The sequence below is a fragment of the Bombus impatiens genome, unplaced genomic scaffold, assembly GCF_000188095.3.
Source record: "Bombus impatiens unplaced genomic scaffold, BIMP_2.2 scf_0640, whole genome shotgun sequence".
NCBI classification, from domain to species: domain Eukaryota; kingdom Metazoa; phylum Arthropoda; class Insecta; order Hymenoptera; family Apidae; genus Bombus; species Bombus impatiens.
The window spans coordinates 2,476,711-2,503,454 of record NT_177059.1 but is presented as its reverse complement, the minus strand read 5'-3'; the positions used below and the strand labels follow the sequence as shown (position 1 = coordinate 2,503,454).

Below are 26,744 nucleotides of genomic sequence, written 5' to 3'. Positions count from 1 at the left end.
CGAGATAGGTACGAGCTCTGGTTTCACGAGATTTGTAAAATTACCTCGCGAACCTCAAACGAAGCCTTACGAGAAATTAACTGCAACTAAGAAACTCGCGTTTAATTAGCTGATACGAAAATATACGTTAAGCTTGACATTTTATCCTACCTGACTCCGGTTTCACGTCGTCTAATTGAACGAATCAATCCGACGACGATCGTGCAATCATACTTTGCATATCGAAAATTCCATGTTTACAGAATCTATCCTTTCCGACAACCGCTCCGACAATTTTTTACGCTTATCTATGGTAATTAGGGTTAAACGAATCTCTCTCATCGCCTATATATAATATTGCGTTTTGATGTACGCGTCATTTAGCGTGACACAGGACATTCTGATCGATCGATACAACATAGGCACATATGTAATTGTACAGCAAATTCGATCAACCTATAATGTTCTATATTACGATTCCATGAATGGAATTACAATGGCTAGCAATTACCCTGGTTGCAACAACCGTAAACAAACAAGCGAACTTAATTAGTAATCGATGATTAATAATCGGAAAAGCTGGTGTAAGCAAACTCATGTAAATTACCCTATAGTTTCGTTTTCCAACTTGTCAGGGATTAAATCCGGACACGTAACGCATACTGTCGAAGTTTGACTCCAGCTTTTTCGAACATCCCGTACAACAATTCGTTTACCCTTATGTTTGTCAATAGGAATTCCTATGAATTACGTGACGAACGATAGAAGAATCCGGAACGATAATAAATCCGTCGGAAAGGCGCGATAAAGAGCGCGATAAAAATCTGCCGGAAAGTCGTCGTTTCGCGCGGTTACAACCGCAAAAAGATCGGCATTTGCCGACCGTCCGGGAAAATCTTTTCGGATGGATCGTTCCAAGTATCCCGCGCGTTTTCCCTCAGTCGAAGGTCGTTCCGTCCGATATAAAACCGATAGGGAATGACGCCATCGACGTCGTATACCATCCTGGGTCACGGAGCGCATTATCAAGCGGGTAGCCGCGAAAGCAGGCGGATTGTTCCTTCTCGCTGTGTTCTCGCGGTAACAGTATTTGCGGAACACTTAAATGGAATCTTGTCCCGGGGACCGCCTCTCTCGCGACTGCTCACGCTGCCAACGATACCGTGCACGTACGATCGTAAAGTACGCGCCATTATTATGGCCGTGATAGCGCGACCATATGCACATGGCACTTAACGCGAGTGGGGGGAGAAACGGTCCGGCGCCGGGGTGGAAACCCAGTTGGGGAATTAAATAGATCGAGAAATAGCCCAAGAATAGATCTGCTAATGCTCTCTCGTATACGATATCGACTTGCAAAGTTCTCGATTTGTAATTCGTACTTTCTTACCGTCTTACCAATTTACCATTGAAATATCGCTGCTTGAATTGATATCTATGACTTTCTCAAAGCGCGGCTTAAGAGCGCAATAATTTGATAATTCAAAGCTTCGTCAAGGTTTCGATAAATACGAGCGACAATTTCGTTACGACGTATTAACTTTAAAAATCGATTTTATCGTGTCACTGTATCGTAGCGTAACGTAGCTGTGTCGATCGTAAAGAAGGTAATCAGCGCAGATCCTTTTATCCGTAAATTTGTAACTAAATTGTAGCTTGTTAAACGCAAACAAATGTACCCGCATGTTTTAAACGATAAACCGTATCCTTTGAAATAATATACGTTTTAAAAAAATTCCATTGCTCCGGCTTACGAACGCTTGTACGCGTCTGCAACAATTTCCTTCCAACAAATTTTATTTTATAGCTAAATCTTCTTTGGAGCTAGTAATATTACAAACAAATAATAACGGCGATAAATATATAATAAATTTTTGAATTTACGTCGAAATATTGTATCTACATCGTTCGTATAAGTATACCTTTGTATTAGTCATTACATTAACTGTTCGCGATTCTTCCAAAGAGACAAAAAAGTATTTAAGCGATGAACATGTCTTACTTTTAAACCTTAAACACCCTATCAACGTTTATGCGTGAAATAAACAACGATCCACAGCGACGGAGGTAGTTTCTTACAGCTAATTTGCTAACAAGAAATTTCTGATAGTACAGTTTTGTTCCAACAAGACTCGCTCGCTGTGTGATAAACACGAAGATCCAGTAGCAGTTGCCAAGATAAATAAGGCTCGTTTATGGTGATTCGTCGGTTGTGTTAACTTAAAAATACGAGACTCGAAAGTGGCGACAGCAACCGTTCAACGGAAAGAATTACTGCAAATTTGTTTAATAAAAGTAAATCTTTGCAACATCGGCTTTGCCAGCAGGCTGAATGCTATTATAACTCGATTCTGCTCGATTCAGGCTAGACGGCATTTAAGTTTATTCCTGTTTTCTCTCTTAAATTATTATGCTAATTGATCGACACATTATTTGCTGCTTGAAAGTATATTCGTTAACATGGTGTATTACGTAACTTGTAGCTGCACATATTCGCGTTAATAACATCGAGAATCCAGATCGTACTACGAATATATCGTCCCTTTTCCTATCTCGATAAACTTCATAAACGATACCAGTTCCATTATTATCGCGTGTTATCATCTGATATACTAGAAACACTCTCTTAAGTTTCAATTACCAAATAAGGAAGTTGCCAGGGTGACGAAAGGAGCACCCAGAAAATGACCAGGTTAATTCACCTAAATATAAATATTAGCACTTCGATAATATCCGTTATCGTTAAAGGAAACAACCGGCAATGCTTCGCGCGCAGGCTGTTTCCTTGGATTAGCCGCGTTTTTCGAAACGATCGCTATTTCGTTCCAAGTTTCCGCTGAAAATGCTTCGAGCCTGCGCGCACCTCGGCTATATTTCCTATTTTTATAAGCGACCGCGAAGATAAGAGTAAACGTACCGGTATCGTGGATTAAAACGAAGATGCGAAAGCGAACGTATACGCAGCGTGCCATTATGTCAGAATGTTAATAGGCATCGCGCCGGTTATAGACAATAATTACGTACGATATCGCGAACATAAAACTGGCCACATTGTAGCAACCTTGTAATAACGTATCGCTAACGTCCCGCGTATCTGGAACTTTATTACCCCGAGCAATAATCTTGGCTCTTCGGTTCACGGTATTGTTTCCTATTAAATATATACGAGTACCGCTGACAACCGGCACTTATGCTCGTCTCAATGTGTCAAAGACATCAGACATCCCTCGAGATAGTGGACGATTACTCCAACAGTGTGTACGCATATGTGAACGAAAAAGGAACAACTTGTTGCGAGAATAAGTAACAACTAAATATAAAGCGAGGCGATTGAACGAACTACGAGATACGAATACGTGTGTAAAATATGTGCGAACGTTCAGGATTGGCAAGACTTACCGGAAGCAACGAAAAGTTTATGCTCGGATAACTATATATAAATATCGTTCTGAAACATTCGATCTTTGTCGTTGCTTGAACAATTTATATTTCACAATGCATTACGTGTATAAGGTAGATACAGGGTGTAAAAGGTATTTATAGCGAATGCTGGAAGCGATCACATTACCTGAACTGTGAACGATACAGTAATCCATAACAAGATACATCTATCTCGAGATCATCTATCAAACTGCTCACGTGTTCAACTTTCGAAGCATCAGTCATGTAACTTTTGGTACTTTTGAAACGATTACTTTGCTACGTGAGAATATTCTAAACTTTTTAACAGCATTTTGTTTTCCACGGTAACGTATCGCTTTTTTTTTTAATCATATTCCTATGCACCGATAAAATTTACAGCGGTGAGCGTATAAACAAAGAAACGTCGATTTATAAATTCTATCGACTGTATTTTCTACATGTATTGCGTATAAAGCAAACGTAGGTTTGCACGAATTATCGATGTAGACGCTAAACGTTCTTGAAAATTGTTTTGAATTCTCTAAAAATACAATTATTCTATTATTATGTAAAAAACAAATAAGGCATACGAAAATATGAAGATAGAAAGAGGTTTCTGGTGGAAGTTTAAGAATTTGAATTCTACCATTAACCTACCATGCACTTAAGAAAATCTCCACCAAAATCACCTTTTCGTCTGCTAATTTAAAGAAAACAACGAAACGAATTCAACGTTTTAACGCGCTTATCGAGGATTTCTACAACGCAAAAGAACGAAATGAACGACAGCCTGATGTGCAACTTAGCTATAAATACATTCATGAGCATTGCATCTTCTTCGAGACTCATTATTTATATATAACTTGTTAAATACCGTAATGGATTACGGTGCAACATCAGCGTTCTTTTGCACCAACGCCGGCAATTATTTTCTCATCTTCACCGTCGTCATTACTACGTGTACATATTTTATTTTTCTTCTCTTTTCGTTTGTTTTCTTCTTCTTCTTATTTTTCTTTCCTTACGGGAAAGCGACTACTTCTATCACGGGCGTCGTCGAATCGCGAACGAGCCACCGAGATCATCAAAGTCTCGCAACTTCAACAACTTCTCGCGTCTTTCGCGATTTCCACCGGCTCTTCGGCTCGATCGCGAATACCTTTTTTTCAACACCTTTGATACGCAAACGCGAAGAAAAACGACGACAGTGTAAAGTAGTTTCGAGGACGAGCAAATGCGATCAGTGATAGGAAATTTATCTTGAAACACGGTAAATGAAACCATAAAATGACATAAAATAATAATACAGGCGCATAAACACATATATTATCGGTGTCTATATCGAATATCTATATCGTTGGCAATGCTAGCCATCTATCGATGACAGCTTATCCTGCAAATAATCCGTATCGAATGGATTCGCTAAATCCCCGATATCGCGTAACAATCACAAGGTCCAAATATCGCTATAACTAATTTACAGCGAATCCTGTGGCCGCAATATACGTGCACGAGTAAAACATGGAATAATTTCGACCTCATCGTTAGCTAGAGTTACGATACATCTACACAATAATTAGGCGAACGTCCATCAAAATAATATTTGCACCATGTATGCTGTATCGGAACATCATAAATGGAGTGGAACTTACAGTGATCCGCAATTACGTATTTTCGTATATAATTAAATCATAGTGTCAAGACCATAAATAACAATAAATCTCAATTGACGATTTACGCGATATTTTATTTCCATAACGCGTATCGCTTATGATAATTACCGACTCTTATTTATTATTAGGCAACCATTGCCATATACAAATTACCAAACATTAGAAACCTACAGAAACAATCCCAAACCATCGAAAGAAAATACACGAGATTAATTATAAAGTCCAATTATTTCAACCAAATCCTTCAGATATATATTCAAATATATTCAACGACCGTACAAAATACTCCGTTCCTTGTTATAAAAAAAAAAGAAAAAGATTCACGTTCCCCCTACCCTAAAACAAAACCTGTAACATTTCCAAGCGATAAAGTGAAAAGCCAACCCGACTCTCTCCGTTCGCATGGACAAATGGACAAATGGAAATATGGAAATACAGAAAAATAGTAAAATGGAAAAATGGAGAAGAATAGTCACCAATGTTTGTCTTGTCGTGAGTTTCGAAGCGCGGTAGAGCGATAACCGAGGCCAGTAGCCGGAAGGAAACAGCGCGGTGTTACCATTCATGCCGAGTTCCTGATAACGCTCGATCGTAGGATGCTCGCGAGCATTGACGCTGCTGCCGTTTTCGATAGAGCTCTGTGCAGCGAGTGGAGCGGACTCGAGCCTGGTCGGTTTCTTACGCGCGTAGGTAACGAAGCACGCGCGCCACAAGCGAAACAGAGAAGGAAGGAGAGCCGGTCAAGTGATAAGGAAGTGACAAATTGTCTAGCTAGACGAGAACGCTGTCGCCGTGGGCCGTTTACGAGCGAGCTGCGAAGCCGCGCAAGAAATGATTTACGGACGTTTAATAGGCAGAGTGTAGAGGCTAAGTGCGTTAACGTCGCCGGCGAAGAATACGGTGTTGCTAGACATCTTTGCGTTTCTTAGCGAGCTACAAGCAACGATTGTTACGAAGTAGAATCGCCGTGAATGCAGTTTCTGCGAAATTTCACTACCGTGATCTACTAGAGAATTTTCCAAGCTTCGCGACTTCGATGTAGTTAATTACTCGGCTAGAATTTCGTTTAATTTAGCATGCGTTACGATCCAACAGCAAAGAAACTACTTTAACTTTGCCTACGATACGTACGATGGTATGTAGCTTAGATATAGATATTTTGATAAAGATCGTGAAGAACGATTGACATTTTAAAGAGTAGGGTTAACATTCGTCGTAAGTGATAATTTCATTTGAATGAAATGAAAATAATATTTTACGTAGACTTTGGATAGAAGCAATTTTGATATGGGAGAAACATAATCGAATATTTGGTTAGAATGTACAACGGAAGATACAATGAAAGTAATGGGGATTTATAGACGTGGGAACGTTATAGATTCTGTGTACGATCAATGACGAAAGAAGAAATCACTATCGCGCACGATTACATGATTCATAACGGTCATCAAAGAAGACAGTAACGTTGTTCGTCATCTCGGATAATTTGTCTCGTGTGTAACTACAAATTGTTGGGACACAGCTAATCGAGGCTAATAATTTTGCGGCTCTTCCAGCGTTTCGGTAGTCATGCAATTAGGCTGATTGTCCCGTCGTTTAATCGGTCTATCCTTCTTTCGGAATGGTTAACATTTGAATCGTTCAACTGTACTATTTTTCCACGTGTTCGTGAAATATGCAACGAAGGCAAACATTTGTCGAATGTCTAGCGCGTAGAAGCAAATAAAGCAATTCATTCTATCATCTTCGTGTAAAAACGCGAGAGAAAATTCTTGTCAAAAGATTACTATAAGTCACAGCTAACGTAACTGCTGCGCCAATATAGATATGCACATATTTCTAAGCCTAACAGACTTCGAGATCTAAAAGTTCCACGGTCCCGATGGTAACAAAGAAACGAATCTCAGTTGCGCAATTTCCATTCCACCGCTCTTATCTCAAACTGCGACTCCATCGATCGACATTTTCGCACGAAGAAAAACATTTTCACGAATGGATCGACCACGGACGAGAACCGGTCGCACGTTCTACCGTAGAATCGGTTTTCCCGCGACGTCGCGTCGGTCGCGTCCATTCAGCCGTGCCAAGCGGTTGCGTAATCATTCCACTCGGCAGGCGAATGCACTACGAGATTACGGCTGATAAAAGCGTGTTGCATTCGCGAGGTCAGTCGACCGCTTTTATGAATGAAAATTTATATTATTCGCTGGCAAATCGCACCCGCTCGTTCGCTCGCTTGCGCGTACGCCATGCGCTTCGTCGTTCTCTCGTTGGAACACGTAGGTGCTCCAACCTTTTACCAGTAGTGTACGCATATATTTTGTACATTCGACTACCCTTTCATCGACACATTTACCAGTTACATCTGTTTCATTTTCAAATAGTAACGCCATAAATTCGTATAGTCGTATTCTATAATAGTTGCTCACACTGTGTAAGAGTCGTCCTAAGAGTGAAATAACAACGCTCCTCGTCTTCTATCCTTTCCGCAAGACGAACAACGACACGATCGAAGGAAACGCAACGGGGGTCGTCGCGAAACTTACAGGGTCGCCACGCAAATCCATTTAGCTCAAGTTTATCCCTTACGGAATAATCGTATAATCCGGCAGCGACGTTCAATTAAATCAGTTTCAAAGTTGCGCGTTGGTATAACTCTGACTCATAATTTAATCCGAATCAGCCACCGGGAATATCCGGCCACGTTCCGTGTAGAACAAAACTCGAACTCTTATAAACGGTGGCCGCACGCTCTCGCGCCGTGTAATTACGAATATCGAATGGCTGATAGGGGAAGGGTCATAGGAAACGTGACGAGAAAACTTCTTTTTCCCAGCGGATCGTTGCCTGTACGGACGTACCAATTTTCAACCTACCAGCTATAATTTCTATCTAATTTCATTCTTCTTGCCATCGATGTCTTTGATTTCCCTGCACCGGAATTCTCTGTAACGTTCTCGTCGCTCGATCTGCCTTTAAATACGCTGTTCAACACTCTACCGATTCCTGATTTCGTCAATTTTCTACGATCTATCGAGAGAAAAGCTGTGAATATACAGGGGTTCGCGAAAGTATTCCAACACTCGTAGATACCTTTTACGAATATATTGTGCGCCTTTTACCAACTATTTTCATATTTCATTGTACATAATGTACGGGAAAAAGTCTTCTACGATAAATATTCGAATACCTTCGTGCATAGGAAGTGCCACAGAATCGTGTGAATTATCATAGAATGAAAGTTACTTTCTACAAACAGAAGAGTAAAAGACGTTGTATATTAAGTGGATACGGACGAACGAAGCCAAACATCTTCGTATTTCACGAGTTACGATACAACAAGAGTTTGCAATACAAGCTAACGTGTATCTTTCCGGTTTTCTTATATTCGTATAACGATTAGCAAAATTACTCTCTCGAAATAGACGTCAGTTCGATGAGTATCGCTTCGTGCGATCATGTTCAAATGTACCTTGACAACGAACTTTGTAACAGACGATAGCGGTCCTTTTCATTTAGGTTCTCGTGAAGCATCGTTCCTTGTACCTTACATCTCTTCCATTCATTTGACAACGTAAAGGAACTTTCAAGCATGTCCTCTTAACGCAGCGTGTAACTCGGCGATCTAACCTATTGTTATACGAAACAAAGGAACTTGAGATGAAGGGTATTCTTTTTCCAACCACGAGACACGTACGTAAAAGTTCATGAATATTAAATCACCTCAACCCTTAAACGACAGCGGGATCAGTGTCTCCATGATCCCAATTTTACTTTGCCTGTGTCATTTTCTAATCTCTTTGCATCCATTTACATCGTTGCTCGGTAGGCTACTAACTCAAAGAAATTGTTTCTCGTAGCACGTAAGTTACTTTACATCGGAAGATTTAAACAGAACTTTGATCGCAACTAGGGTTTCAATTACGAATTTAAGCAAAGATTTTTATAAGACTTTTAACGAGATCTTTCGATCCTTGAAAAGAGTATTTCACAATTGCTAATTTACCTTGTGATCGAAGCAAACAATTTTCCAACAAATTTTCAATTTTTCTCTGTTTTTTTTTTTTTTTTTTTTTTTTTTTTCAAAAAGAAGTAGGTAACGATGGTGATCGCAATCTTCTTTCTGGGCCACGACACCCTCGAGGCTAACGGGATATGAATTTCCGTTCGACGGTTCGTGTCGACCACAAAATATCGATTGGTCTGATCGCGCGACCATCGCGTACAACTCTCATCAGAATTTCATTACGCGTAAACCCCATGACCAATTTCAGGTCATGTCTTCGGTATACCTCGAACGATCCACGAATGGTTCATGCGCTTGGTTCACGATCGGCTGACAACCTATAGAGAACCGCACCGATATCAAGGCGTTCAATAAGCTCACTTATCGACCTCGCGCGATATAAGCAACCATTAAACGTAATTATCCTAAAGTATTAGTTCGACGTTAAATGATAAGTCATCGTAATTGTCTGTTGAATCGCGACGTCTATTCCTGTAGGAGATTATAAGCTGCGTACGATAATTTCGTGCTATAACGAAAACGAATAGCGAAGAAACTGAAGAAATCGATTGGGTGTGGAGTTTAATTAAGTTTTAGCAAAAATGGAGGGCGTTCCGCGACGTAGGTAGCGACTAAGTAGATTTACCAACAAATTTTTTATTTTTTTCTTTTTTTTTTTTTTTTTTTTTTTTTTTTTTTCAAAAAGAAGTAGGTAACGATGGTGATCGCAATCTTCTTTCTGGGCCACGACACCCTCGAGGCTAACGGGATATGAATTTCCGTTCGACGGTTCGTGTCGACCACAAAATATCGATTGGTCTGATCGCGCGACCATCGCGTACAACTCTCATCAGAATTTCATTACGCGTAAACCCCATGACCAATTTCAGGTCATGTCTTCGGTATACCTCGAACGATCCACGAATGGTTCATGCGCTTGGTTCACGATCGGCTGACAACCTATAGAGAACCGCACCGATATCAAGGCGTTCAATAAGCTCACTTATCGACCTCGCGCGATATAAGCAACCATTAAACGTAATTATCCTAAAGTATTAGTTCGACGTTAAATGATAAGTCATCGTAATTGTCTGTTGAATCGCGACGTCTATTCCTGTAGGAGATTATAAGCTGCGTACGATAATTTCGTGCTATAACGAAAACGAATAGCGAAGAAACTGAAGAAATCGATTGGGTGTGGAGTTTAATTAAGTTTTAGCAAAAATGGAGGGCGTTCCGCGACGTAGGTAGCGACTAAGTAGATTTACCATATTTTGCACGGCCAGTAGGTTTGGAACTATGGGCCTGACTTGTATGCGAAATATGCCGATCTCCACATATCGCGCTAAATTATAACGTAGAGAAGTGGACCGATAAATAACATATTGAGGTTCGTTAGTTCATAAATTGCTTACGTTACCATCTCGTAGCAAGCTTAGATATAGGATAAGACTTAAGAACCACGAGTACCGTACTTTATGATTATCGTACGAATAAATTTATTGTAATTTAATATACGCGATCGACTAGTTCTTCACTTTTCACTTACAATTAACTATGTAATTTAAGCTGCGTTTTACGTCATGAATAATTTTAGTTCCAACGTCATGTTCGATAGCGATTCCAACGAGTAAATCAGGATGAATGCATCGAACGAATAATCGTGCGATACTTGCAACGCAGGATGTTAGGTACTTTCGAAAGAAAGTTTCAAATATCGGTCGAATAAACGAGACAAGTAGAGAAAAACGACATTCGCGCAATCTCCAAAGACTCTAAGAACAAAACGCTGTAAAATAATTTAAGACGATGATTTTAGACGAAGCGGCGTTAAGAAATTAATTCGGAAAACGGTATCGGTCGAAATTACACGCTTGCGCGGAATATAGACAGAGATAAGCTTTGCATAACGTCACTCTTTTTTTAACGGGCGTCCGAAATAACGTAATAGGTGAAAAAAAAGAAAGGGATATCGCTGACCCACGAACTTTATTGCGATCGTAAAAATCATACGGTGGCTAAAGCATACACAGTGAACACATCTGGTGGATACAGAGAATTCTTGAGCAAACTCAGCATGAGATCACTGTGAATAGGTGAACTTACGATGACGTTCGTTCTCCATGGAAAAGAAGTAAACCGCCCCGTACAACCGGATCGGGAAATTGTCGCGAGATAGCAAGGATGTTCCGCGTTTACGACGAATAAACGGGGCTTAACTTATTGTTAGTAGTGCGACAGTGGTAACATGGCGTGGTGCGCGACACCCACCTTCTTTATCCTTCTCTTTCTCTGACAGTTGCCACTCGCGAGCAAATATTTTCATATCCCCTGCAGTCCGAATGAAGAGCACAACCTGCAATAAACCGAACAGTTACATTCGCTGGGTTAAATATTGATTTTTCCATCGCAGATGTAAAACATTCTGCGTTTTAATTCTGTTTGTCTTCTTTCCTCGACCGAACTACAATTTCAGATCAGAAATACGAAGTAACAGCGGAAAAATAAAATGTAGATGTTGAAAACGTTGCTAGTTACACAACGCGTGTTATAATACGATACGGTTGTTTCCCAATTATTGGCATGTGATCATACGTTCGTAATTTCCACTGGATAAAGTTCGTAATTTCTATAAAATTGCCTTTAGAATGACGTAGAATCTGACCAAAATGTTATTAATTATCTCTTGACTGTAGGTACTGAAAGAAATTTAAGCACATCAGAGAGATATATGAAATTAATTTGATTTTTTGTAATTCCGTAGCTTTTCAAATATTAAAATACAAATGTACATCGAAAGATTCGCATCCTCTATTAAAATAATGATATTAAAGCATTCGCTCTGCTTTCGGATTTACACTAACCTGCTTTCATAATATTCCTCGCTCTCGAATATATAATAATTAGAATTTCATACATCGTGCGTATTTTCAATCACAACATTCGTGATCAATATTTTAACCCTTTCACATTTGCAGATCAGACACCTCGCAGTGTAATTTCGTTTATGCGACGCTACGAATGAAATACCTCGTGTTATTTAATCTTCGATGTGCGCAACTGGATATTACGCGAATATTAACTGAATAAGAATATTAAGGAGATCCATTGTTGACAACATAAAATATCTCGCATTTATTATCGTTAATCCTTTTGCGGACGAAATATTTCATGTACTGACTTTTATTCGAATCTATGGATACATCGTTAATACGCGGTCGTAACTACCTACTTGCACAATAACAAGATCGTCTACCTTACTGAACGTTATGTATTTTCTTATATTGTACTATTTTTCTTTTATCTCTCCTATTTCTCTCATAATAATTAATTCGGCAAACATCGTTTAAAGTATCGTTTCCGAAGCTTAAATTAAAAAAAAAAAATGCATTAAATAAAGTATGCATTAAGTAAGTAGCTTTATTTGACTGGTGAAATCATTTAATGGAATCAACACAGGTGACTTTCGATATAGAAAAGAACTTGCTGCTCGTATACAACCGTTACACGACGTTTTTTATGTTTTATTAAAAAGGATTTGCGTGTAACTTTAGGACACGACGCGCGAACTAGATTCTATATTAGATACCATAACTTAGCCGAACCTTGGCAGACTACATATGAACTACATAGAAGCTCGCGAGTATCACGTTTCTCCATTTGCTCGCGAATGCCGACGGTATACCCACGTTTCTGCCATCACATTTGTACGAAAATTATTACCACAAGCCAATTTACACCGCCAGACGGTTTAATACCAAAATTTTCATATTATCCGATGTTGTATTTTAATCCTTTATTCGCTTTTCGTGCATTATAATATTATTCCGAGTATGTACACTGTTATGTGCATGAGCTTACTACGCCATATTTTGCAAAGTAATTTCTAACCAGTAACTAGTCGTGTCTCGTATAAACAACACCCGGACGACACTGTAATTTTTATATGAAAGTAAATAGCACCAACGAACATCCTCGGTCTACGGATAACAAACAGACGACCAACTGTTCGTAAACTGTTCTCGAGCATCGACAAGGACGCGCCATAAGACCAATCGTTTAACATGACAACGCCCCCAACGAACAATTACATGTCTCTATTAGGCATCTAAACTGGAAGAACCTAAGGGATCGCTAATTATTTCGAGCGGCTAAATTTACTCTTGGAATCCTCGTATATGCAGGCAGGCAGGCAGCCAGCCAGCCAGCCAGCCAGCGTTTCTCGTTTCGTGGCATAGCGAAGTTGCAGGTAATATTGTTTACGGTGCGAAGTTAGATTAGTCTTGTAATAACGGTACGAAACGCGGGAGCTACACGCTCGCTCGCCAGGGGAATTGAGCTTTCACGACACCGACGATTCCCATGGTAACGATCGAATGTGACCACCAGCCAGCCCCTGTACGTGGCGTGCATCTTGGTCCACTGGGTTGGTCAATAATTAAAGGGAACCCCACAATCGTGCAAGTGAAACGAGACACCCGGTGCACGTGATCACCACTGGTTTACATGTACGTGTATATGCGTATATGTGTATGTGTGTATGCGTCACGCGATCATCTACCGTATTGTTTCCTCAGCTGGACTTCGCCAAGACTGTTCCTTAGGACGCGATCGATGTACAATTTTCGTTCCGTTCATTACTCGGCTCGAGTGTCTCTCCTGGACTATTACACCGAAATGAAAATTGCAATTGTTAATGCATGGAAAATTAGAAAAGTGGCGCGGTAGTTGGTTGGCAGTAATAATTCGAGTACAGGTATACGTACGATGGTGACTTGAAAAGTGTATAAAAGTATTATCTTTCGTCGGACATGCGAGTAATTTGGTGGAAAATTGCTGAGAGGTTGTTGTTACTAATCGACCTCTGGAAATAGATTAGCCTTTAATTCGTCTAGCATTACCCGTTTCTTTGAATTTCTTCTCGGCTGTTAATTAAATGCTACTGGATAAAGATTAGCTATCCAGCTCTTTCTGCTACAACTACATCGATGTTACGAATATCGTTTTTTTGTATCGTTTTCGAACCACGTTTAGAAGCTTTTTCCTTCCGAAGCAAAACTCTTGGTCTTAGAAAGATTTATGAGAATAGAATAGTTAAGTCCTCGTTATCCAATGTATTGGTTTGAAAACTAAGTGATTGCGGATTTTCTCAATACCATCTGTTGACAAAAGATTCGTCGCGTGGTTGCCGCCTATATACGGCGCTCGTACCTACAGGTCATTTCGTGGATGTCGCCTATAAACGATGCTCGTACCCACGGGTCATCTCGCGGGCAAGTAAGCAGCACCCGAAGCAAAAGGGTTAAATGTCAAGGGAATCTCATTCATTCAACCAAAACGCTATATATGGCTTTCAATAGATCGTGTCACACCTACGTCAATTTCTAGCTCCATGACATCGACATTCCTCGATTCTTCGATATCTCTGCCAACATTCCACGACAAACTGTTCCACTCGAGTCGCTGTCTTATTCGTAATTTATTCGCTTTGGACACCAAACAGTTCAAAACATGGGTGTTATTACGTTACAAATTCTCCGATGTAATCAATTCATGACAGATCGATCATTTTTAATCAAATTTCGATAAAAGATATTTTACTATCAAAATATATCTACCAATGATGTTTTTAAGGAAACAGTATCAAATTGTAAAATACGTTGCTCGTAATCGTATGACTCTCTCAAGTATCGATGAACGTGCAATTAGCGTAGAATGTTCCATTTGAAATAGATTAGAGATCAATTCGTATTTTGCTGAATGTACACACAGACAATTGACACTAATCAGCAACTCTATTCTTCCTTGTTACAATAGATCCGTTTTGAAGAGTATAAAAATTCAGCGAGCCGAAATAGATACGATAATTTATCATATTGTGTAGAATGTTTTATCAGAATCGTTATCTGTCGGTTTATCGTTCTCTTTTAGCATCTAATTAGAGAACATATCGAAATTAATTAACTATGTACAAACATGCAGAATCCAGTTGACTTTTTGCAGTCTAGCCTATCATGGTAAATCACATCATAGATCACTCTTTCTTCTACGATCTCCATGTAACGAAATAAAATAAAATAGGAAACTTTTGTCTGAATCTAAAAAATGCAAACACGTTACAATTTAATAGAAGACGTAGTATCGATAGCAACAAGAACGATGCTAATTAAACGGAAGAGATCGGCAGACAGGGAGAAACAGATTCGATCGGCGTAGATTCCCGGCATGAAGTTAGATTAATTTACGAACATTCTTCTGCGCGCAGTTTAATTAAACTTACACACAAACCGTAGGCAAGGTTTCTCGGCGCGCTCACGGTTGAATAGCGATCGAACGAGCGAACGTATGAACTTGTTGCTGCGCGACGCATCGTTTTCACTTCGCCGGAGCGTCGTACACAACACGAATTACGGCCCAACTTGATTATCCGCGACGCTACTTGCAGCAATTTCACGGCAGATTCTGAACGAGCATGATTTTTGCTTTCTACCCTCGGGTGAACCGAGGAGATCGAATTATTTCCGGCCAAACGTTCGTTTACCCGCCGTTGGAAAAAGTTATTCGCGATGAGATATAATATCCTACGTTTTTCTTCGATATGCTCGAGTTTCGAGTTTTCCAATTTCGTATTTCATCGCGAAAAACTGGCGAAATATAATGCGACGAACCCGTGTTTCCAAGAATACGTTTTTCGTTATTTTTACAACGAAGCAAACGAAGCTTCGATGAGACATCTTTAAGGACCTTTTTTGTGACGAAGCGACTTGTACTCTTGCAAAAAGGAGCCCGTATATCTTAAACCATTCGTGGAAGTAGAATGTAATTTGTAAATTAGAACATATTAGAAAATATTAATTGAGACGTGAATCGAGGTGTACGCGAATAAAATGGAGAATTGTCTGTTAAGATAACGATTACGTATAGTATTAAAACAACGTGTAAATGCCTTACTTATGAGGTAAGACTATCGCGAGGTAAGAGACGTAGGCCATATTTGCATATTATTTATTACGAAAACTTGAATTTATGTAATTTTAGCTTCCTTCGAATAACTCATTTTCTCTTTGAAAGCAAGTTGCGTAACGTATCGACATTCTTGTTACAGGACTAATTCACCCCAATGATTCGTCCCAACAAGTACGTCATTTATTGATTTATCTTCTAAGTTTTTTTTTCAATAAATCGATATTTAAATCGATGTTAACAAAAACTTTCAAATTCTAAAGTACAAACTAAAATTTCTTAAAAATACATTACGATTCTGCTTTTATCATTTTGACGAAACAAATGTACAAACGATCCAAACACGTTTAAACGAGGTTGGAACGCGATACGTTAGTTGCTTAAATGTGGACGTAATGTCGTGATATTGCTCGATACAAAATGAAATTTCTTAACGAATTGTCAACTACGTTAGACCATGTACGACAGTCAGCGTTGAAAGACGCTCGCGAAATCGCAGCAGCTAAAGGTTGAACGAGTTTGCGCGAACAATTACATGACAATAGGTTACAATCTCAACGACTCAACTACTCGCTTTGCATGCGAGTGACGTAGATTCACGTATCTATAATCTTACGATTGAATGCGGGAGAATGCAAATTTACGTCTACTACGGACGCTTCGTTCTACCTATGATGTCGCTCTTCTAACTTTTTCTAAACTATTTATTCCATTACCAGTCCCTAATCCTCTCATGAAATTACAAACAAAATGTTTAAGAAACCTTTCTAACTGCTATGTAATAATTATACAATGGTGTACAGATACTTTTTGTATCTCACTGTATATTCATTTCGTGCAATAGAAAAATTCAACGCGTCAGTATAAATGCACTTACACTAATTTCGCTAACGGACATAATTGAACGCAGATAGAACTATCGACTGTAACAGGACGGCCGTGTGCATTGTTTGACGATGTTTCAACAGCTAAGCAGGAATCAGAGTTTCTCGAGACAAGAGAGCTGGTAATGTTGTACTAGCTCGAAACCATTACTCGCTAACCGTATAAATTATTTGCGAGCAGTTATTCAGACGGAAAAGAAGCACGTAGGCAGGAAGAGTCCTGAATGATTGATGCGGTAGAGCCGGCCAAGACTTAACGCCAACGTGTGTTAAACGTAACGGCTATGCTGTTCAACGGACGTTTTAGCGCACTACCCTTTGATCCGGTAGATTCCGGTAGAATATTACAGCATCGACGTACGACTATAAAAGATATCGAAGCGATATTATCAAACTTAAATGCAAACTTCGGCACTAATTTCTCGTTGGAAGAAAGTGAACAAGAAAGGTAAAGTTCTGACGAAGAACTTTTAATTTTAAGTGATAATACCGTAGAATTACGTGGGCATATAAGAAACGGTAATGACAGTAAATGTATGATATTAAATGGCAAGCAGATATTAAACACGCGTAGGATAATTATCAAATATCTTAGACATAAATTTCAATTTCACATATTCTACCGCAGAGTATATTATATTAAATAATAATATAGCGGATAATTATTCTTTAGATAATATCTTGGGTATTATTTGTTTTAACTCGAAATTATCCTATGTATACGTACGAAGCCGATTATACTAAATAACTAGGTACGAGTACCAACGTATAAGTAGCAGATGAGTATAGTAGTACGGTACAGGTGCGCGTACCAGAGTATCAAGAAATTATCAAACTTAACAATTGGAACTGTATGTAAAAATTTCGAACAACTTTTTCAGATATATGTAGTTCCACAACGCGTGTAATTACTTTAGGAAAGGAACTCTAAAAGTTGATAGACTAAAGGTAAAAAGCAACTTGTTGAATGTTGCAGACGAGCGAGGTGCATAGCAATTTCCAGAGAAAGGATCAATTATTCGCCTCTGGTGGAGTCAAAGGTAGCAGAAGCAGCAGAAACTGCTTTTGGTAATAATGGTAAATTCTTACAGTAGAAAATGGTAACTCGAAATTGTGCAAATTTTTGCTCTTCCATATTCTTGTATGGTACGCTCGGCTTGCGAACCAGTGCCGGAAATGAAGTAAATTCTATGCAGAGCAGAGATGCCGGAAATTAGTGTGCATGTTAAATATCAAGGATTAAATATGACTTGTGGCCGGAAACACAAGATGGCGACTTCCTTTACAACTACTGAAAAATGGCACTTTCCAAAATTACCCAATTTCTTAACATACAATTTGATTCATTTTTCGAACACCTAAAGATGCATTTAACGCTAATCCCTACGTAAAATATCCAAAATGGAATACTTCACCTATTACGATGTACAGTATGCGAAACAAATCTCTTCTCAAAGTCCATTTCTTTGATTTAATTCACCAAAATACGAACTCCGTATAGATATCCGCAATCTGTTACTCACTAGAATGTTCCATTCTTATAAGAAAGTTTATCAGTCAATAATCGTTACCATTGTGAAACTGCAACTAGAGTAGAATCCCATTTATCCGACCTCGGAGACAAGCAGTTCATGTAATAGAAGTTCATCGATTCTGCCGGCTATCCACGACTTCTGATTCGAACAATAGTATCTCTTTGTGTTCAGATAAATGGATGGAACTGGATGTAATTTCGACAACGTCCGCATATGCTGAACGTCGAAAAGGTAAAGAAACGAACGATCAAAAACGGCACTAACAGTGAAAATTTTCCGCCACTTGCTTACGCGAACACGACGGCGAGAAATTCAACGCGATTACGTTTTCCTATGAAAATTCTCACGAGTGATTACAGCACCTCCTTCCGTGTACTAGTCGCGCTTCCTCGTTATCGGGATTTCTTGGACAGCGGCGCAATCAACGGCGCATACCTGCGAAATATTAATGCGACTCGTAGGAAACGCGTCGAGTCGGCCGACGAGCGATGTGCACGCACACACGGCAGCGCCTGTAGAAAGTGGCGCCAACAAAGAGGAACGGGGCGTTCTAGCGGCAATAAATCGGCACGAACCGTACGATAATAATCGATACCCGTTGCCCACATAACGAATCGATTTATACCGTCGTGTACCGGTACGTGATTTTATCAGGCGTCTATCTCTCTGCGATCACGCGACCGGAGCAAAGCTCTCGCGTCTCTTCTTTCGGCCATTTCTATAAACTTTAACCGAACAAATAGAACTTTCCACCTGGTACCGGTATATCTCTTTCGGAATATCAATGTAAACTTTACATTTACTCTTTCAAATATATTTTTATGGCATTATGCAAACTTATTGTAATACAGCGATTGTATTTTGTAACGTTAGCACAGTTTGTTCCATTTTGATACACGACGTGAGCACACGTTTGGTATATTGAAATACCGAATATGTAGATACGTGGAACGATCGAGTATCGGGACATCGATTAACGGAAAATTTGGGGATGGTCTGTTGTGACGATGTGGTGACGAGAGTGTGACGTTTAACGCCCCCCCTCCTTTCCCCGACTCTTATATGTAATATACGAGGCAAGTAGAGCGTGAGTTTCGTGGATTCTGCTTCTTGTTTCCCCAGCTATCTTAATAGCGTGGCTGTTTACTTGCACAGTGTGCACCGCTCGTTTGCATGCTCGCATTAACTTACACGGCGAATTGCCTTGACGATTATTTAACGCGATCTTCAACGTAAACAGGCTACCGTATCGTCGTGCAAACGTGTATTTGCATCGGTATGTTCCATTCAGATTGCTTCGAATAACGGCCAATGCGAAACAAACTCGAAACAGGCTCGAACGAATAAGTACACGTTCTGCTTATATGAAGCACCGATCGTCTATCCAATGGATTATGCAATGTTGTTGCAGTTATGTATACTTTAATCTCTTGTATAATAGGAGTGGTTGTCGCATAGTACGTATTTTCGAGAGAACGATGAGAAGAGAGAAAAATCATTATCCATCTTTCAGTCGTGAAAAATTCATTCACGAAGAGTAAAAAAAGAAGAGTAAAAAGAAAAAAAAAAGAAAAAAAGAAGCAATAAAGATAATAGAGAGAAAGGCACGTAAGTTAAACGTATGTAAATTTATCTTTCTATGGAATCTTCGATTTCAGGTAGTTCTCTTTCTTTACACACAGATAAGATAAAAGATGTGTAATTTGTAAAATAATTCTGGAAAAGATAGTTTCTTGTACAGGTGGAAAGGACAGAGCAAACACGTGTACAGATACGCTACGAAACAGATGAATAATAGTTCGAAGGAATTCTAATTTTTGTAAGTTTTAAGGAAGCATAGGTTTATCGAAGATAAAGCAGTTATCTCGAGAGGAATGATTTTTATATGTAATTTATTTTTACCAGTAACTTCTGATAAGGAAAAACATCATTTTTACATGTAACGTATTTCGAACAAGTATCTTTGATAAAAGAATAAAATATCTACAAATACGTTTCAATTTCTATCTAAAACCAGTGTAATTATTTCCCTCGCGGAAACGTATTTTTCCACTGTCGACGTCGTAGAAAAATGGTGGCTGCTACGGAACGTTCCTCGAAAGAAACTTACGACCTCACGATCGATTAATCTCGCGAAGTGCGATCATTTCTCGAAATTGATGAACAAGTATCGCGATGTTAAACCATATGAACTTGCGCGCAAGAAAACCGATTCGATTCGCGTCGATTTGTCTCAACTGCTTTTCTTTAAAGAAAAATAGTTCCAGATATATAGCGAAGCAAACATCCGATATCGGTTCTATAGGAATATTTGAAAGCAGGATGCAAAGCACAGGAATCTCAAAGTCTGTTCTACTTGAAAAGAGTCTCTCAAATCGATCAGAATACGCGTGTACGTGTGTACAAGTCTGCAGGTGCACCGCGAAGGAAATGAATTGCAGAAACTTGGAGAAGAACAAAGTTTGTACCGTGATACCTTTCCATAGGGTAGAAACTACTTTCATCGAGAATTCCTGCAATTTCGTATCCGAGGTAAGTGGATCTGATAGAAGAAACTTATAAATAAATCAAATATTCGATAAAAATAATCGGAAAGTATACTCGCTTGGGCAATTGTGTAGCTTACGAAAGTATTCCAACGTTGGTAGAAATGTTCTGTAAATATATTACGCGTGTTGCACGAAACCTTCTGAAATTTCAATAAAATTCCTCTATAATAAATATCGAGTGCGTAACTTTATGCGAGATTTCAAAAAGGTCGAATAGAACTCTTTTTTTTTTTAAATTGGCCGATTTATGAAGAGCAAAACAAGCAAAACAGAACGTATAATTAATCTATGTACCGTGTAATCTACCGCTTTACGATCAAAAATAAATATCTCAATGTGCAATCAATGTCTTCGAGTATTTCTTATCGCGGTCTATTCTGAGATCTAATATTTAATATAGCGTAAAGTTACGCTATAGAAGGACTTTATTCAAACAAAATTACTAACTCGTTGGATTTGTCTGTCAAATATCTCAAACATAGCTTGAAATATAATTATTATTCCTAATTAATTTCGTTAAAGCAAATTTTAATTATCATAGTTTTTTTGTTAATTAACATGCTTGGAACGTGTAATCCAAGCTCTCGAATACCGAAATTCCCGCTGAAGAGTATAATAATATAATATAATATAATAGGGAATTACATATAATAATAGGAAACTCTAAAAATGTGTAAATTTTTTCAATGCGATAACGAGGATTGAATTATTTCTCTGTGACATTTGATATCACCAAGTACGACAAAATTTCAGTTCGTTTCAACGCGTACCATTTTGCGAATTCTTACGTGATCATTAATCATTCCTGTATATCATTTTACGTTGTATTATTCGTGTTTGCACTTCCACTTTTATCAAAAGATCGGGAAGCTTAAATAAGTTAAATCGGGAAGCGCATTGTTTCGTCGAACAACCTCAAGATCGACTATATTCTAAGAAACCTTCCTGTCACAAATACATTATAGCAAATCTAATCGCAATTAACTGCGTATATCTTATTTAAAGATAAAGTTTCGTATAACCTTCGTCAAAACGATCTGGATAAAAGAATAGATAAAAATCACTCGCGATATCTATAACTTGAAGAAAATGTATTTCGCCGTAATCGCTCATACCTTGAGGAATCCTACATACGTTTTTTAATCCTACTGCTATCATCGAAATTTTCAACTTTCAATGTCTCAATGGTATTCGTTACTTTCATTTCGTAATCACCAAGAAAACGATACTTGTACCGACTAGAAGAGCAATTTATCGTTTGGTTGACGCTAACTTTACCAGGCCTGGTCAAAAGACCGGTCTAAAACTTTATCAATTTAAAATTGTATATTCATTGTTGTTTCTTTCGTTCGTGTAACTTTATGTCGATTCTTCGTCTGACATTTGACAAGGACCAGGTAAAGTTAGTGTTAAGGTCGCGAATATTCTAAATAAAATATTGCCACAGAAGGGGAAGCGAGAAACGTCGCGATAATACAAGGTACTTTAAATTGTTCTCGATTCCTTTGCTTCAGAAACTCTATTATAATCCTACCACGATGTAGAACGAAGCATTTTCTGGCTGGTGGAAATCATTTTTAGATCGTCGAGGGCTCTCCATTTCGCTTGGCACTTCCACCGCACTAGCTAAGACAGAACTAACAACCGGAATACGCGGCCGCAAAAATGTTGCATAAATCCCGAGGGAGGAATCCCTAGATTCCTCGGGTCTCGTACATTAGGGGAAGGACATCGAACGTGCAGAAACTCCAAAAACTAGAGCGCTGTTGCACGAGGCGAGCAACTGTGAAATTAATTCGAATCGATTCCAAGGAGAACTAATGCTTCTCCGTTGTCTAGATCGAAACTTCCTTATCCGAATTCGAGTGTTCTATCGTGCGAATGGAATCGATCGGATACCAAAATTGAAAACGTTTTACCAGTGATACGATGCGATTCGTATTAGTGTCTTTCCTTTACAGACCCGTCTTTTACAACGACGCATCTTTATACAAACCCAAAAGCTAATCTGCCGAACGCTGTGATCTTTATTTTGATAGAACAAAGTGGATCGTACGTAATTCGATAAAATAATATAAAACGGAAAATGTTGTGCATCCGTTGTGTCCTTATAAAACGAGAGAATCTTTTCGGACGATCTAATACATGGTAAACCATGTAACAAAATTGTAAGAGAAGAAATCAGCAACCTATAACTTTTCAATTTCGTAAAACATTTCAATTTTCAAACATTCCAATTTCTTAGTATTCAAATTTTTAAATATTTAAATTTTCGGTTCGCGTTTACAGCGAAACCGTGTTGCAAGAGTACAACGTTGTACGGGAGATACAATGTACTTGAATTACGATGTAAATTATCGTACGAGAGGATTCTAACATCGGATTCGAAATATAACGTTCGTCCCTTGCTAATAAATTTATCATCGGAGAATAGCATTTTAAATGTTGCTTCGACATACAGTATAAAACGTAAATCAACCAGGATGAATACAATGACGCAGAAACGCGATAAGACGCTGACAGTGTTTGCGAAGAGGCGTAAGCTGGCCGGTCGACTTTTCAAAATCAACTTAGCGGAGATTTATTTCATAAAGACCATGAAATTCCAGCGTTGCGACAAATTCTTATACGTGAGCGGGAGACCTTGCAGCTTAAGTGCACTCGTAAGAAACGTGACCCACAGCGGCTATCGTTGGAACATCACGTGCGAAACGTTAGCATAAAGTAAGATACATGGGACAACGAGGGAGACAAATGGAGTCAATAGTTGTCAACATCGGAAACCCAAGAGGACGAGATTGTCCCTCAGCGCAGACTCGTTGCGCTATTTCAAGCTTTTCCTCTCTTAAGCACGATCTTAAACCCCGAGACCTTAAACTCGCGTGATTAAATTCGCGCAGACGATACGCGAACGCAAAGACGTTCGAACGATGCGTAAAAGTGCGATGTAACGATTGAAAGAACTTTATCACAACCATGTTATATCGTAAGAAGAGAAACTTTGTTCCGTTTACGAGTATTTCGGTAAAACCGTTGTTATTCGATTTTCTGATATTCGACGAAGAATTTCTATTAATTTATAATTCTCATTTTCTCGTAATAATTGAAATCAACAACAGAAAGAAACTCGCAATATCGTGGCGTAAGAAGCAAAGTATAAAATACGCCATCTCTGTATCTGTATTATGAAAAGAAACACACGAACATTTCCATCGGCGGAAGAAAGGCAAAGAAATTCGCAGAATTTCAATTAAAGAAACCCGTAAGAGTCTCGGGAACGAGCCAGGAGCGAGAACGGGACAAAACGTTAATCCACGAGAGAAAATAGCCGATAAGAAACGTAATACCGATCGTGGAGGGAGAAAAAGCAAACTTTCTACAACAGGATAAAGGGTGGCTTGACGGTAGTTACTCGGATGATATCAGAGAAGTTGTTGAAAATTTGAAAACGCGGTTGACTTACCTTATTCCAGAGCGGCAGTAATTGGCAAGATCCTTCCTTTCTGCTTTCTTCCCTTTTTGTTTGCTCGTCGTCCTTCGTCCAACGGTTCCTCTTCTTGTTCTTTGTTCACCACTCGAACAACTTTCGAAGGCGAACCGAAGAGTTCGAGGAACTAATACCTTTTGGTCGCGAAAGTTGCCCGGAATCTCAGACGGCCCGTAGAATTTTATTTCCCGTAGAATCGAAGGCCATTGTTTCCCGAGTGGTCTGACAATCTGAAACAAAAACGAAAACGTAACGATCGATTAGATTAGATTAAACATCGAGCTACTTCAAATCGCATTGCGTAAAATTCGCCCTTCAAGAAGAAACGATCGTTCGATGACTAGGAAATTGTCTGTTTGCCGTTTAGTTATGCGAAATAAATGCTTTCAACAATAACCATGACACGTGACGTGATATTTTCATTGTCGCTGTTAATTGCGCGATGCTTATCGCAATGCTTGTTTATCGGATGAAAAATTTGCACATCGATGTATATGATGGAATTTGCAAGTATAATGTCAAGTTAGACGGAAAGATGTTTGCGTTTTCTTTCAGACTTCGCTCTGTTCTATCGCGCTGGGAAAACCTACAGAACGAATCAAGTAAAAGTAACTGAAACGAAAAGTTGAAATAACACGTGAGTTCGCGTTGATACTGAAATTGGAGTAATGAAACGAAATTACAGAAGGTGCTGATTTACTGTGAAGTCTCGTTGTTCGGTTATCCTTCTAGTTGCACGTCGCCGAATATGTATCCTTCGAATGCAAAGCGTGTTCTTTAATATTTTCGAAAATTATCTCATATCCAAAAGCAGATGCAAATTTTTTCGAACGTTAAACTTCACCGCTTGCAAGAAATTCGACTTTAAAACGCGAACCAACGAATTTCCAAATATTTAAATTCACATTTAACGCGGAATCGTTGACTAAATAGAAATATTTATGTTCCCTGTTTCTGTGATAACACGAGGCGTTCTCCGTTCAACATATACTTTCAATTTCTAATCTAAGCATCTTCTTAAACAAAAAGGAAGGCGTCTTTTAGGAGGGCATTAATTTACTATACAAACAACGTGAATCACGCAGAGACTCCGCCTGTGTATTCAGTGCCGCCGGGAGAAAAATCTTGGTAAAAAAGTACGTGAGTATCTGCGGAAATCAGACGCGGAAGAAAGCTTGCGCAAACAGAAAGAGGGCAATTTCGTGCAGAGGTCGCGAAGCTATAAAACTCGAAACCCTTCGGAACGCTTCGTTTCGCTCTTTTCCAGAAACTTGAATTTTCGCTTCTATTAACATGCATGTTCGCCATACGCGAACCTTATGCTTCCAGATACGTGACGAGATATTTCCATCCAAATTGCAAGTTCTCCTTTCATCTTCCCCATAAATTCCATCACTTTGAAAAACATTTATTACGTAAATAGAAAAATGATATTGACCTTTGTATTAGCATTATTGGCAACTAAAGTTGTCATCGTAGGAACGAACAAAGTCGAAGCGTTCTCCGAACCTTTGAACTGGATAAGGAAACGGAAGAAGCAACGATACCGACGACTCTACGCTAACGAAGCAAAGATAAAAATCAAACGAGACAATTAAAACGATTTTCGACGCGACGGTAAATGAAAGTCAGTGTCGGCAAACTTGCGAACGTAGTCACGCTCGAGCGTATTCAAGTATGCAAAGGAACAAGTTAATTAAGGCCCACCCAGAAAGCGCTATTTCCTTTTCTCTCGATGCTCAACGGTACACGATGGAAACGTGCCAAGAGGACGCGCACATAAACGTCGATTCGCTTTCCTTCCCTTTCGTCTTTTAACATCCCTGCTATGAAACTCGACCAACCTGCTGAATAAAACTGTATCCAACGTGCTCGGCCAATCACGAGATTCGATTATCCGCTGGCAATACACCGGTGCAAAATCTTCGATTTTGTTTTTCTGCGATCGAGCAAAGCATTTGAAAAGAATCGACACAACGGAAAAGAGAAGGGGACCTTGAGAACGTCGTGTCATGAGAAGAACGATGAAGGGATTGTAATTATGCAAATCGAAAATACGTGAGAACGAAGACAATGAAGCAAGCTCGGAACAAAGAGAACGTAAAACAACGTCGACTGATAATGAGATTAACGGTGTCGATTAAATTTCAATTCGACGAACGAAATTCCATTTTATGCGCGACTCGTCATCAAACTTCTCACGGATATCGATCCCATGGACAATGGCAGTGGCTTCCTCGCGGATCGATCAACGAGTTTCGTTCAT

General features: G+C 39.1%; 1 protein-coding gene across 3 annotated transcripts in view; it reads right to left on the bottom strand.

The window, feature by feature from the left end:
• Positions 1 to 26,744, bottom strand: part of LOC100749015 — a 140,362-nt gene that overhangs the window by 74,893 nt on the left and 38,725 nt on the right. For all 3 annotated transcript variants that reach the window (XM_024369789.2, XM_012389229.3, XM_012389227.3), the window contains exon 3: positions 24,455 to 24,708. The gene's annotated coding sequence lies outside the window, so the exon portion shown is untranslated. The remainder of the gene's footprint in view (positions 1 to 24,454; positions 24,709 to 26,744) is intronic.